This window comes from Mesoplodon densirostris, chromosome 17, assembly GCF_025265405.1.
Source record: "Mesoplodon densirostris isolate mMesDen1 chromosome 17, mMesDen1 primary haplotype, whole genome shotgun sequence".
NCBI lineage: Eukaryota > Metazoa > Chordata > Mammalia > Artiodactyla > Ziphiidae > Mesoplodon > Mesoplodon densirostris.
Window position 1 is genome coordinate 10785694 of NC_082677.1, and position 14439 is coordinate 10800132.

A 14439-nucleotide genomic window follows, 5' to 3' on the forward strand; every position below is an offset into this window, starting at 1 on the left:
TGACCGCCTGGAGGGGTGGGATGGGGAGGGTGGGAGGGAGGGAGATGCATGAGGGAAGGGATGTGGGAACAGATGTATATGTATGACTGATTCACTTTGTTATAAAGCAGAAACTAATTAAATAAATAAATAAATAAATAAAAATAAAAATAAAAAAATAAAGAGAGAGAGAGAAAAGACATGTCTCCTTGCAGTCTAGCTAGGACCCGTGGCCTCTGCCCTACTTTAGTGGCCTTGAGCTTTGAGGATGGCATTGAATTGTACCACGGGTAAAATATGAGGCAGGTGTGGTCTGTTTCCTGCACTGAAGAGGTACAACAGGGAACATGGTACCTGGGGTACCTCATGAGGCCCATCACGCTTCCAAAGCTCAGAGGCCAGAAGAGGAGGAACCCTGGAAAGAGAGGTCCCCATGCGCTGGAGGCACACACAGCTATGAGCCCCTGTAACAACAGTACTCCATGCTCTGGCAGTGGCCTGGAGCAGGTATCAGCGTGGACATGATAGTTCCACGACAGTGACGAAAATTGCAACAATGCTCTGCAGAATTCAGAAACTGAAAGTCCTGGAATCGAAAGGACCTGACATGGAGAGTGGTAACTGGATCATTCAGGACAGGCTTCATGTAAGAAAACATGGTAGGTTGATTCAAATCATCTTTGTAATGACAGCCATACAGGCCAGATGAAAGTCCTGAATCTGGGAGTACTGGCTTAATGGACTGACTACCCATCTCTCCCCTTGCCTCCTCCATTGCCATCTCCAACCCCACACTTCAGCTTTGCCTCTGAACTTGAAACTTGTTGAGGATTAAATAAACAAAAAATACTCTGTGAAACGTAATAAGTACACGTATCACTGTTAGCTGTCAACATGATCACAAATGTTGACATTAACCATCAGAGTACTGAAAAGATATAACATAACTGGTTAGAATATTGAGGTCTGTGAGCATCTCTGAATGAACAAAAAATTGCTACTGTCATCTTGACACACTACAGGGTTAATCACACACTAATAAAAGTCAACAATTGTTGTACCATTACAGTTACTGAAATCTAAATGGCATCATTTTGTTTGTGAACCACTGGATTAAAGATATTAGGGCCAGGGGCTTCCCTGGTGGCGCAGTGGTTGAGAGTCCGCCTGCCGATGCAGGGGACACGGGTTCGTGCCCCGATCCCGGAAGATCCCACATGCCGCGGAGCGGCTGGGCCCGCGAGCCATGGCCGCGGAGCCTGTGTGTCCGGAGCCTGTGCTCCGCAACGGGAGAGGCCACAGCAGTGAGAGGCCCGCGTACAGCAAAAAAAAAAAAAAAAAAAAAAGATATTAGGGCCAGTGAATTTGTCTTTGCATTCTTTCCCTTAGACCTAGCACAGCCAAGTGCTTATTTACTTGGCATGCTCCTTGTTACTCAGAGGGAAGCACCTGGGCTGAACCAAGTCCCTTGGTTACAAGTACGTCACCAGCCGCACTTAAAGCAGGAAATACAGGACTCTCAGGAAGTGCACTTGATAATGAAACACCGTGAACCAAAATTAGCCAATAGTCGGCATTACGCTTCATCCTGAAATGATGCAATTATATTTCACAAGGTGGTCAAGCAGTGGAGATCAGTCTGGTGGGCATATAAGATCCCCTTCCTAGGCTTGTCACCAGTTCATGTGATTTTAAACAACCAGGTTTTAATGACTTCACAGTGTTTCAGCTTCTCTTTTTCAAAATTTCAGAAACAGCCATCAGTAGCAGGATTTATAGTTCACATGGGTGGCAAATTTACTAGACTGTAAGCTCTTTAATGCTAGGGACAATGTTTTATCCTTTCTTATATCTACTGAGAACAGGGCTTGGTGCAGAAGATATTTAATTTTTGCTAAATTACTAACAGTGAGAAAACTAAATGATGAGAAAACTAAATGAGCCCTATTAGTCACAAGCTGATTGGACAGGTTTTCTTAAGCACTGTTAAGCACAGGGATGGGAAAGACTAGCCCAAGATCGCTTACGGAATCACTGGAAAAGCCTGTATGGCTTCTTAGCTCATGGAGCCATGAGCCTGCCTAAACAGGACTAACTCAGTAACACACATACTCCTTGTACCCACACAGAGAAAAACAGCTTTGTTATATTCTAGGATTCTAAGGCCCACTTATTCCAGGTTACTTGCTTTCAGCAGGCACTGTGTAAATACCAAAGAAACAGTGCTGAAAGTAAAGGGATTTTTTAAATGTTCATTCCTGGAAAATTCATAATAATTCATAGGAATTATTATGTCTTGTGGTGGATGAACACTGCTGGAATTCTCTTTATCCTGAAAAGCACACAGCAGACAAAAGCATGGAGGCATCATTCCCAGAGAATGACAGAATCCTGTTTTATTCCCCAGTGATTTACAGCGTAACACCTGAGTGACTTTTTAAAGAAAAAGCACCCATGCTTAGCATTAACAAACTGTTAATTAGCATGCAGGGTTGCACAGGCTCTGGAGTGAAAAGAACTGGGTTTGAGATCTGGCACTTATTAGCTGTGTGACCTAGGGCAAATCACTTGACCTCTCTGAGCCTTGGTTACTGCAACTATTACCATCTCTCAGCCTTCTTTTAAGACCCAGATGAGGCCAGGTATGTTCCGAGAGGCTCTATAAACCACAAAACAAATTATATATGTTATTCATTATTGTTTTATAGATGCTTCTTTCTGTATACCTAGAAGCTAAAGATCTAAACTGCAGGAAAATGCCCAATATAAAAGCAGTAATTCAGAGAGATATAACTGAAAATTGGGAGTGAATTCCAGTGTGACAGAATGACTAAAAATCAAATCGTGGATTTAGCCAGATGTCCAGGGACATTAGTGCACACCAGGAAGGTAGTAACGTCTTTCTGCACAAGTCTGTTTAGAAGACAAAAGAATTTGGCTCTCAGTTACGGTGCCTCCAATATCACAGTGATCTTGGTACCCCAAAATTATAAGAAGTAGCGTTCGCTCAATGTCTACCACATTTATTTAATTTTTTTAATTTAAACTTTAATACTTTTATCTATCACACAGGCAATTAGAGCTTTTTATTCACGTCTAAAAACCTAATTTTACAACTTTCCAGAGAAATACTTGTGTGAGAAATACTACTGTTGGTAGAAACAAATAAAACAACTAGAATGTCCAAAGTGTAAGACACTGCCCAACAAGAGAATTTCAATGATTTTATGCTTTCCTATAAAACTACGTGTGTCCTCTGTAAAATAAGCAATTTTTCTGACTTTTTTTTTTTTTTTTTTTTTTTTTTGCGGTATGCGGGCCTCTCACTGTTGTGGCCTCTCCCGTTGCGGAGCACAGGCTCTGGGCGTGCAGGCTCAGCGGCCATGGCTCACGGGCCAAGCCGCTCCGCGGCATGCGGGATCTTCCCGGACCGGGGCACGAACCCGCGTCCCCTGCATGCGCCACCAGGGAAGCCCTGACATTTTTAATGGCCCAGTTCCTCTGGTCATCAAGGGACACATTTTTATGGATTTTAGTACTTTTCTATTCGGAACAACTGTGTATTATGGAGGAATATATACACAGTTACCATATTTTTCTCGAGTTTCTAGCTAACCTTTCCCCAGCACAGTTGAATTGCTGATGTAAATTTGTTAGAGAACTCTTAATTTTCTTATCTCTCTTTTTTTTTTTTTTTTTTTTTGCGGTATGCGGGCCTCTCACTGTTGTGGCCTCCCCCGTTGCGGAGCACAGGCTCCGGACGCGCAGGCTCCGGACGCGCAGGCTCAGCGGCCATGGCTCACGGGCCCAGCCGCTCCGCGGCATATGGGATCCTCCCAGACCGGGGCACGAACCCGTATCCCCTGCATCGGCAGGCGGACTCTCAACCACTTGCGCCACCAGGGAGGCCCTCTTATCTCTTTTATCTTCTGTCCCTCTCTCTTTCTCCCCTTTGGGTCTTCCCAAAACAATTGTCATGGCTCTCCTGACACAGAAGCAGGGGAAACAGATGGCGCCCCCGCTCTCCTCTCAGGGTTTCATCGAGCTGCATCTGCAGAACCCACACAGAGGGAGGAATTTAGAGTCCCAAACACATTTATGCTCCTCTAAAGATGAGGTAACTTCTCGCCTCTCTGCGCCGCGATCAAACCGAGGCTGATTCACGGTGGGTCCGGTGAGGTGAGCGGCTGCATGCTGTGCTGGGCTCCTCCCAGTGGGCAGTCGGTCTCCATGGAGACAGACGCTCAACAGAATAATCGCGACTGGGGCCAGGTGGGGACCAGCAGCAGCAGGGGAGACGCCAAGAGTCAACAGATGGGGAAAAACAAGAAACTAAAATGGGATACTCAGTCGTTTGGGTGGGAGAATTTACCTTCTAGCTGATTTTTAAAATATTTCATCTCAAAAAAATAAATAGAAGACTATTTAGGTGAGTAAAACTAAAATTTTAGTTGTTAATTACACATAATTTTCTCAGGGTCAGAATGTTCTGTAATCATTTCAATGTTTATCATTGTAGATATGCTCGACTTTCATTAAGCAGAATTAGTAAGAAAGTAGTTGACCATGAAAACTGTTGCTTTCACTTGGCAAATATCACATCCCCATTTAAAGCCCTGATCAAGTTGCACACACGATATGATCTATTAAGCTCTTGGCTTTCTCTAGCATCTCATAAATTTCAGAGAATGATTTCTAATGATCATATTTCAGAAACTGTCAGAAACGTTTTTCGAAAACAATCTTGTAATGACACCACATGTTTCAACATGCCTTTTCATAGTAAGTCTTTGGGGGAAATTCAACTTATGAAATTTAAGAAAACAGTCTGCTACTTCCCATAACATCAAAACCATAGGAACACAGTTTTGTATGCATAATACCACACGACTATAATGCCAGCGATGGGGATGGTTGTATTCTACACAGATTATGAGACATCACTGCTAATCAATTTTAAGTGTAGTATTACTTGCACTTGCCAATATACACACTTTCAAGTCACTGATACCATATAATTTGTTACTATTTCTGAGAACTAGGGAATAAAAGAGAAATGTGAGAGGTCAAAACAAGGTCTCAGCTTTGCCTATCAACAGTTATGCCACACATCACAAAAAGCTAATGTCCTCAATATTACAACTTCTAAAAAGCAGGAATATGTTCATTTTGTTACTTTCCACCACCACTCAGGATTAAACTTAGTCGATAGTATTGTTTTCAAAATAAAACGGTGAATAATAATCACTGCAGGAAAAAAAAGACTAGTAAATGAGGTGTATTTATCTAAAATCCTAGAGACCAAGAGTGACTCAAGACTTGGGACTTGAAGAGCAGGTGTGACAGCCAATGTCACAGTAGCCAAAAGTGAAGTGAGAGCAATGGTCTCAACCACATTCCCTAGGGGATGCTTTTTAAAGAAATGCTCTTTGAGTTTATGCCAGTAGCACAATACATTTTTATGAGATTTCAATGTTGTTCTGCTACATTGTCAAGAATCCTTAAATATAGAACAAACCTGTGATATTTCAAAGATATTTCAAAAGGCCTAATAATTCATTTTACTTATGAAGTACTTGAACAACCAGGGCAAGAAAATAATTTTTGTGCTCAATGTTATAGCTTAGCTTAATTCATGATGATCAAAGTCAGTTCTTCTGTATGATTTGAGTCAAGTGAAAAAAATCTGCATGCCCCAAATAAAATTCTTTTGCCCAGCTGAAGTCTTATTTGAGTCACCTGTAGATTCTGACATTATTTCCAGAAGAACCCTATTAAACTTAAAATTCTATCATCAAGGAGTAAATTATACTAGTAAAAAAAATGCTTAGCTGAATGAAGATCCTTGAGGAAATATGATGAGAAGAGATAAAATAGGTTAAGAGATATTGAGATTGAGGTTAAGGGAGAGAGAAATATCAATTTGGCATTTTTTGGAAACATATTATGTGCACGGAACCGAGTACTTTCCATGCATTCTATCTTTTAATCCTCACAATAAATTATTATTGCTCCCATATTACACAGTCAATCACACAGCCGATGAGGAACAGAGCCTGAATTCTAATGACACTGATGAGTGAATAGAGATGGTGGGTGGGTGCAGAGGAAAGTCTGGAGAAGATCCACTGCACGAGGAGGTCCTGGGACAGTCAGGACAGTAGTAGGCTAGGTGTCAGAGGACAAAGCTCCAAAGGCAAAGTTCACTGAAGAGATGGCTCAAATGGCCGTAACAGAATCCTAGCATTGGCTCTACGTTATTTCATGATCATGCTTAAAACACCTGAATAACAGTGGGGAGAATGATTCACATAGAGGAAACCATAAGTGCCCTTTAATCTTCACATACTTCAAAAACAGTAAAATGCTGTTGGGGGTTTATTGTAAAAATTAAGTGGGCTAGTGCTTGAGTGTGGTGAGGGTGTATGTATAAGTGTGATATGTGTGAGTGTGTGTATGCATGCACGTGGCATGTAGTATGCATGTGAATAAGTGTGGTGTGTGTCTGTGTCTGTGTCTATATATGTGTGGTAAAGCACATTTACCCCATTATTACTTTATGATCCTTTATTCACTCATGTGGGAAAACAGCCAACTCTACTTGAACTATCCACCTCCTGGGAGCCTGCCTTTCAGAAAATGAGCATAGCGTTGCTGACTGGGCTCTTCTTAAAATCAAAACAGGTACCAAAATGTGCCCAGTAAGTCTAATGTGTCCTAGAAGCAAATTTTCCCCATTCTCCAAGAGGCCCCTTTAACGCTTTCTCATCTGTTTTCTGACCTCCAATATTCCCTCTAACCCACTCTAATTTTTAACTGTTGACCTTGTCTCATATTTCACTGAGAAGCTAGATACAATCATATAGGAATTCTCCCATCTTCCCAGCATCACCTCTACCTGTGTCTGTACCCAAGTGGTGTGCCTTTCTTCCTGTTACAATGGAAGAAGTGTTTCTCCTTCCATCAAAGACTAACATATTTGTGCTCTGGGTCCCATCCTCCCTATGCTTCTCAAGGATTCCTGCAACTCTCTTCTGAATTATTAGTGTCTTTCTCTCTCATTTCCATCAGCATACAAACATGCTCTGGGATCCCCCATCTTTAGTAAGTGTTCCTGTATCCTGCATCCCTCCCCAAGAACTGCTCACATTTATCTGCTCTACAACACAGCAAAACTTATTAAAGTAGTCATCTAATATTCACTGGCTCTATGTTTTCACTTCCAATCATCTCTTTGACCCCTTCAGTAGAGCTTCTGTCTCCCCCTCCAACCCACACAACTGTTCATAACCATCAATGACTTCCCTAATACCAAGAAAATCTTCACTTCTATGACCGCATAGAGAAAATCCTAACAAATTCTGTAAAGTACTATTAGAATAAATTATTATAGCAAGGTTGCAGGATACTTGATCAGTATACAAAAAATCAATTATTTCTATATAAGAACAGTGAAGAGTATGAAAATGAACTTAAAACATTCCATTTACAATACCACAAAAAAGAATAAAATCCTTAGGAATAAATTTAACAAAAGAAATTCAAGACTTCTTCATGGAAAACTATAAAACATTATTGAAAGAAATTAGAGAAGATCTAAAAAAAATGGAAAGACATCCCATATTCATGGACTGTAAGACTTAATATTGTTAAAATATCAGTAATCCCAAAATTGGTCATCAGATTCATTGCAATCCTGAACAAAATCCCAACTGTCCTCAGAGACTGTCAAGCTGATCTTAACATTCATATGGAAATCCAAGGGACTCAACAAACAATCTTGAAAAAGAGCAACAAAGATGGAAGACTGATACTTCCAAGTTTCAAAACTTACCACTAAACTACAGTAATCAAAACAATATGGAAGGGCCTCCCTGGTGGCGCAGTGGTTGAGAGTCCGCCTGCCGATGCAGGGGATACGGGTTCGTGCCCCGGTCTGGGAGGATCCCATATGCCGCGGAGCGGCTGGGCCCGTGAGCCATGGCCGCTGGGCCTGCGCATCCGGAGCCTGCACATCCGGAGCCTGTGCTCCGCAACGGGGGAGGCCACAACAGTGAGAGGCCCGCATACCACAAAAAAAAAAAAAAAAAAAACAATATGGAATAGCATATGACTAGATATCTACATTAACAGCACAGAATTGAGAGTCCATAAACGAACTCATGCTTTCATGGCCAATAGTATTTCAGAAAGGGTGCCAAGATAATTCAAAGGGGAAGGGACAATCTTTCAATGGTGCTAGGACAACTGGATATCCACACACAAATAATGAAGTTGAACTATCTCACCTCATATAAAAAATAACTCAAAATAGATCAAAATTCTAAATGTAAGAGCTAAAACCATAATACTCTTAAAAGAAACATAGGAGTAAATCTTCATGTCCTTAAATTAGGCAATGGTTTCTAAAATACAACACCAGAAACACAGATGAGAAAAGAGTAAAACAGATAAATTGAACTATATCAATATTAAACTCTTTGTACTGCAAGTAACACTGTAAAAAAATAAGTGAAAATACAACCCACAGACTGGGAAGAAATATTGGCAAATCGTGTATCTATTAAGATGCTTATATCCAGACTATATAAAGAACTCTTACAACTCAACAATAGAAATATAAATAACAATATTTAAATAGGCAAAGGATTTGAATAGACATTTTCCAATGAAAATATAAAAATAGCCAGTAAGCATATAAAAAGATGTTCAAGATTATTAGTCATTAGGAAAATGCAAATCAAAACCACAATGAGATGCCACTTCACACTCACTAGGATGGTGATAATAATTTTTTAAAAAAACAGACAATATCTAGCATTGGTGAGGATATGGAGAAACTGAAACCCTTATTCTTTGCTGGTAGAGCTGTAAAATAGTAGGGTCACTTTGGAAAACAGTTTGGCATTTCTCAAATTGTTACAAAGGAATATGACAATTAAAAGGAATGATGTACTGATACGTACTATACGGCATAGATGAACCTTAAAAACATTATACTAAGTGAAAGAAGTCAGTCACATAACATATGTTATGGTTTCCTTTATATTAAATGTCTAGAATCAGCAAATCTATAGACAGAAAGTACATTACTGTTTGCCTATGGCTAGGGAAGGGGCAACGGGTAGTGACTGCTAATGTGTATGAGATTTGGTGGGGAGTGGTGAAGCATTCTGATGTATTAATTATGGTCATGGTTGCACAACTCTGTGAATATACTAAAAACCACTGAATTGTGTATTTTAAATAAGTAGATTTTCTGGTATGTGAATTATACCTTAATAAAGATATTAAAAAATAATCTGAGGGGCTTCCTTGGTGGCGCAGTGGTTGAGAGTCCGCCTGCCGATGCAAGGGACACGGGTTCGTGCCCCGGTCCGGGAGGATCCCACATGCCACGGAGTGGCTGGGCCCGTGAGCCATGGCCTCTGGGCCTGTGTGTCTGGAGCCTGTGCTCCGCAACGCGAGAGGCCACAACAGTGAGAGGCCTGAATACAATCAATCAATCAATCAATCAATAATCTGAGAGCCAAATGCCTCATACTTAAATGAGGGGGAGAGATACAAGATTCCAGGATAAGATGCAAAAGGAGAAACATATGTCACTTAAAAATATTTCCTCTATTGGCAGCAAGGACTTTAAGAGAATATTAGTCTTAATTTGAATCATACTGGTAATTCTTATATAGAAAATAATTCATAAATTATGTGAGAGAACTATGTATTCAGGGACGCCCTTCTTAAAGGATTTGTAGTTAGAATGAAAATGAATTCAAGTTACGGCAGCACTCAAACTTTTCTCCTAGGGCTATGCATTGCTTCCTCAAGAGGCATAAAGGTAACATCATAATGAAGATGATTATAACAGTTGAGGGAATGTCTGGTTGAGAATTACATCTGACTAGGTTTCCTCAAAACAGTGCTTCCAGCTTCCTGCCAAAAATATCTATGAAGATACAGTACTCCAGGCAAAGTATAGATTTCCTAGTAGGACGTTTTTACTTAAGAGAATTTTGTTTATGTTTTTAAATAGACTTTATTTTTAGAGCAGGTTTAGGTTCACAGCAAAGTTGAGCAAAAGGCATAGAGATTTTCCATATACCGCCTACCCCACATAGGCACAGCCATCCAGCACCACATGGTACGCTTGCTACAATCCATGAATCTACATTAACCCATCATTATTATCCGAGGTTCATAGTTAAACTTTGGGTTCACTCTTGGTGTTGTATACTCTATGCGTTTGGACAAATGTACAATGGCATGTACAGTATCATACAGAATAGGTTCACTGCCCGAAAACTCCTCTGTGCTCTGCCTGTTCATTCCCTCCCTTCCCCTTAACCCCTGGCAACCACTGATCCTTCTATTATCTTCACAGTTTTGCCTTTCCCAGAATGTCATATAATCGGAATCCTACAGTATGTAGCCTTTTCAGACTAGCTTCTTTCACTGAGTAATATACCTTTAAGGTCCTTCCATGTCTTTTCATGACTTGACAGTTCATTTCTTTTTAGTACTGAATAATATCCCATTGTCTGGATGTATCACCGTTCATTTACCATTCACCTAGTGAAGGCCATGTGGGTTGCTTCCAAGTTGCGGCAATTATGAATAAAGTTGCTATAAACATTGGTGTGCAGGCTTTGTGTGGACACAAGTTTTCAGTTCATTTGGATAAATATCAAAGAATGTGATTGCCAGATCATATGCTAAGAGTATGTTTAGTTTTTTAAGAAACTGCTATAATTGTTTCAATACTAAAAAGAACAACTGTAAGATTCAGACAAAAATAAGGCTGCTTTAGGACACATCAGAAAGGCCTAATATATCAATTCTAAATCACATTGTCAAATGACCAAGACCCAAATTCTAGAGAGTTTTAAGAGAAGGGGGGGGGGGTTGTAACTTTAGACTTTCTACAATGTTGTTGGTCATTTATGAAAGCAGAAGACAAATATCCTTAGAGACGCAAGGGCTCTGAAAATCTGTTGCTCAGGTAACCTGCTTTCAAAACTTACTTGAAATGACCTCCAGGCTGGATAAAGCAAATTAAGAGTTCAAGCACGGAGACATGATTGTGTAAGAGGACTCGTGGCAAATACAATTTTCCCTGCACTCCCTCATCAGAACATAATCCTGCATTGGAGGTTCTCTAGGACTCTGTGCCTTCTAGATGACACTTGTCACAGTTGCTGGTGTACCTGTGATGCTGTAACTTCTCTATCAGCATCTGTCCCCCCATTAGACCATGAGGTCCTCTCGAGCAGGCAGTGTATGCTGCTGCTCACCTTTGCAGGTATCCCTCTCAACAGCATTATGCCTGTGAGGAAAAAGACCTTGACACACTTATCACACCCCCACCCAAATATAATTTATTTGTGCCATGCATCTCTTTTGTTAATTCTTCAAGGTCCAGGACTAAGCCGCATTTATCTCTGCACCCTAAGAGTCCCTTCACAGTGCCCAGGTGAAAGAGCTGCTCAATATTTGCTAAATTACTGAAATTCCCTGCCACGCCCTCTCCCTCACCTTACACCCCTGCCACACCAAACAACCAAAAGGCCATAGTGCACCCCCATGACACTTCTGCCTCGGATTCTTTCCCCACCTTCTCCACTTCCTGAACCCCAAAGCCTCACAGCCAACTCCAACTGTCTCCTCTGTCAACACTCAGGCAGAGCTCGCTGCTTCCACAGCAATTGTCTGTGTAGTCCGGAAATTATTTGTTCATTTGTTTATCTTGCATATTAGATGGTGGGTTTCTGAGGGCCATGACTTTGACTTTTCCAACAGTAGGTTCCATGTTACCTAACTCATAGCAAATGTTCATTAAATATTTGCTAGGGCTTCTGGTGGCACAGTGGTTAAGAGTCCGCCTGCTGATGCAGGGGACACAGGTTCGTGCCCCGGTCCGGGAAGATCCCACAGGCCGCAGAGCGGCTAGGCCCATGAGCCATGGCCGCTGAGCCTGCGCGTCCAGAGCCCGTGCTCCACAATGGGAGAGGCCACAACAGTGAGAGGCCTGCGTACCACAAAAAAAAAAAAAAAAAAAAAAAAAAAAAATTGCTAAATAAATGAACCCACTAAAAGAGCCACCTGGGCTTGTAAGTCGTTGCTTATCTACTCAGAAGTGTTTTTTGTTGGGCCAGCTTGGAAGCAGCAAAATAAAAGCGGATACCATGCATCCAGGGAAGGTGCCCAAATGATGAACAGACATTCCCTAATTTATGTGAGCTTCGTTTCAGTACGCAGGAGAATTCTGTCCTCTCTGTGTCTGAGTATACTGTGCTCCCAGGGTTTGGGAAATGAGCTCAGCTCAAGGGTTAGCTCCATCATACTGAAATTATGTTCTGTCTTTTGGTTATAGTCATGAAGTTTCGCTGCCTTTAAGTGCTTCTTCAAAATTCTTTTTGGTATATTTTGATCCATGGGTCTATCAAAATTTCCTTCGGTCTATTGTACTAGACTAATTTTCTCTGTAATGTGAAAGTGCCATAATTTTTGGTACTTAGAGGACTCAAAGTTTTAATGGGAAGATTTAATCTTTTAAAATTTGCTTTTTAAAGTATACTTTCTTAGATGCAGACACTATAGTTAGATTTGCTTGCTCTCTGTTCTTGAAAGAATAAGATAATCTAACTCCACCTGCCTATTAATGAGGGTTTTCAGGTACAGCAGTTATAAGCAGCACACCTGCTAAGAAACTGTTTGCACCTAAGGAAAAGTGAAGTGGACAGCCTTGCCTGAGAGTACAGGCAATTCTGGATGGACAAAAGGATATGAATAAAACAAGAAGCAATATAACCTGATAGACCCATGGGTCAAAATATACTAAGACAAATTTTAAATCACTATCATAAATTACTCTGGAAAATATTCTACAAAAATCAATACTTACAATCTCACATAAAGACATCTCACTGAAACAGGAAATGCCCACGTATTACAAGAACAACTGAATCATTCTTTACAGGCTAACATGAATGAGGATGTTGTAGAAAGCAGTCTTCAAATCCTATTTTTCACAATGTCAAATCCATTTTGCAAAATTTAAAAAGTTCTAGAAGCAGTCAAACATTAGAGCAAGGATTGTTCAGGATACCATTACTTTTACATAAAAGATGTTGGTTCTTGCCTACAGATGCAAGAAATAGAAACTTGAGAAATTAAAGTTCTGATATTAATCAGTCTTACCCAATTAATCATAATTATTCCTGATTTTTAAATATTCTTGTCACTTATTGATTTGATCTCAGCAAAAGGAGAGTACTAGAGTAGGAATCAGGGATTCAGAAGTCTAGTTTCACTATCTAGCTGTGTTCCCATGGGTAAGTCCTTTCATCTTTTTGAGTTTGTTTCTCTATTTATAAAATTAAGAGGTTGAATAAAATTATTCCAGTTTTGGTTTTGTGACTAAAATTAGTTATAGAAAAATGAAATATAAAACATGGTCTGGAAATAAAAACAAGATAAAAATTTGACAAAATTTAAGGGACAGAGGAGATTTGACTTAAAAGACAGAAAACAACATTCCATTTATATATTGCCACATCATCGTCTATAGATAAGATTGGTGTCAAAGATATGAAAAGAATGGTAAAACTTTAAGAAGAACAAATAAATTGCTGATGGAATGCCATCTCTACCTGATTGGTAGAGGCTGGCTACAGCAGGAAATAGAAGGTCTAAGGCCAAGTCTGAGTTCAGTGGGAAAGAATGCTGTGATTTATTAGTAATGTCCATCGTGGACTCAGGAAGAGTACTAGCACATGTAAGATAGTTGCTACATAAATTGTAAAATGATATTTTAACCAGGTGTGTGAAGAAATGCCTGAGGACTTTAGGACAGTCTCTATTCTCAAATAACACAACAGCATGTAATCCGTTACATGAATTACAGTAAAATATAACTTTAAAAAGTAAGTAACTCCTTTCAGGCCCTTAACTGTCCTACAAATACAAGAGTAAAGCAAAAAGCTGGCTGCAGCTACATGTCCCTCATTGCTATTCATCTTTTCTGTAGTAGTAAGAGCTCTGGAAATTTATCTGGGCACATGGCTGCCAGAATAAGTGGTCTATTTCTCAGCCTCTCTTGCAGATAGATGGGGCTATTTGGCTAAGTGCTGACCAATGAGATTTGAGCAGAGGTGATGTGACCAACTTCCGGGTTGCGCCCTTATCCCCTTCCTGCCGGTTCTGAGAGAGACTGGGTGATGGTGAGCCACGAAGGGGATGAAGATGAGGTGACACCTCAAATCACTATATCAACTATACACGTCTTAGGGAAAGTTATGTATGACAGAAATAATCCTCTACCTTGCTTGAGCCACTGTAATTTCAGGTCTCTCTTAGAGCAACGAAACCCATAACCTAATAAAGTGGTTACTTTGGGATATAAGAATGTGCACAAGAAATGTGTTTCATTGTGGCAAATGTGATTCAGGAGAAAGTCATTTC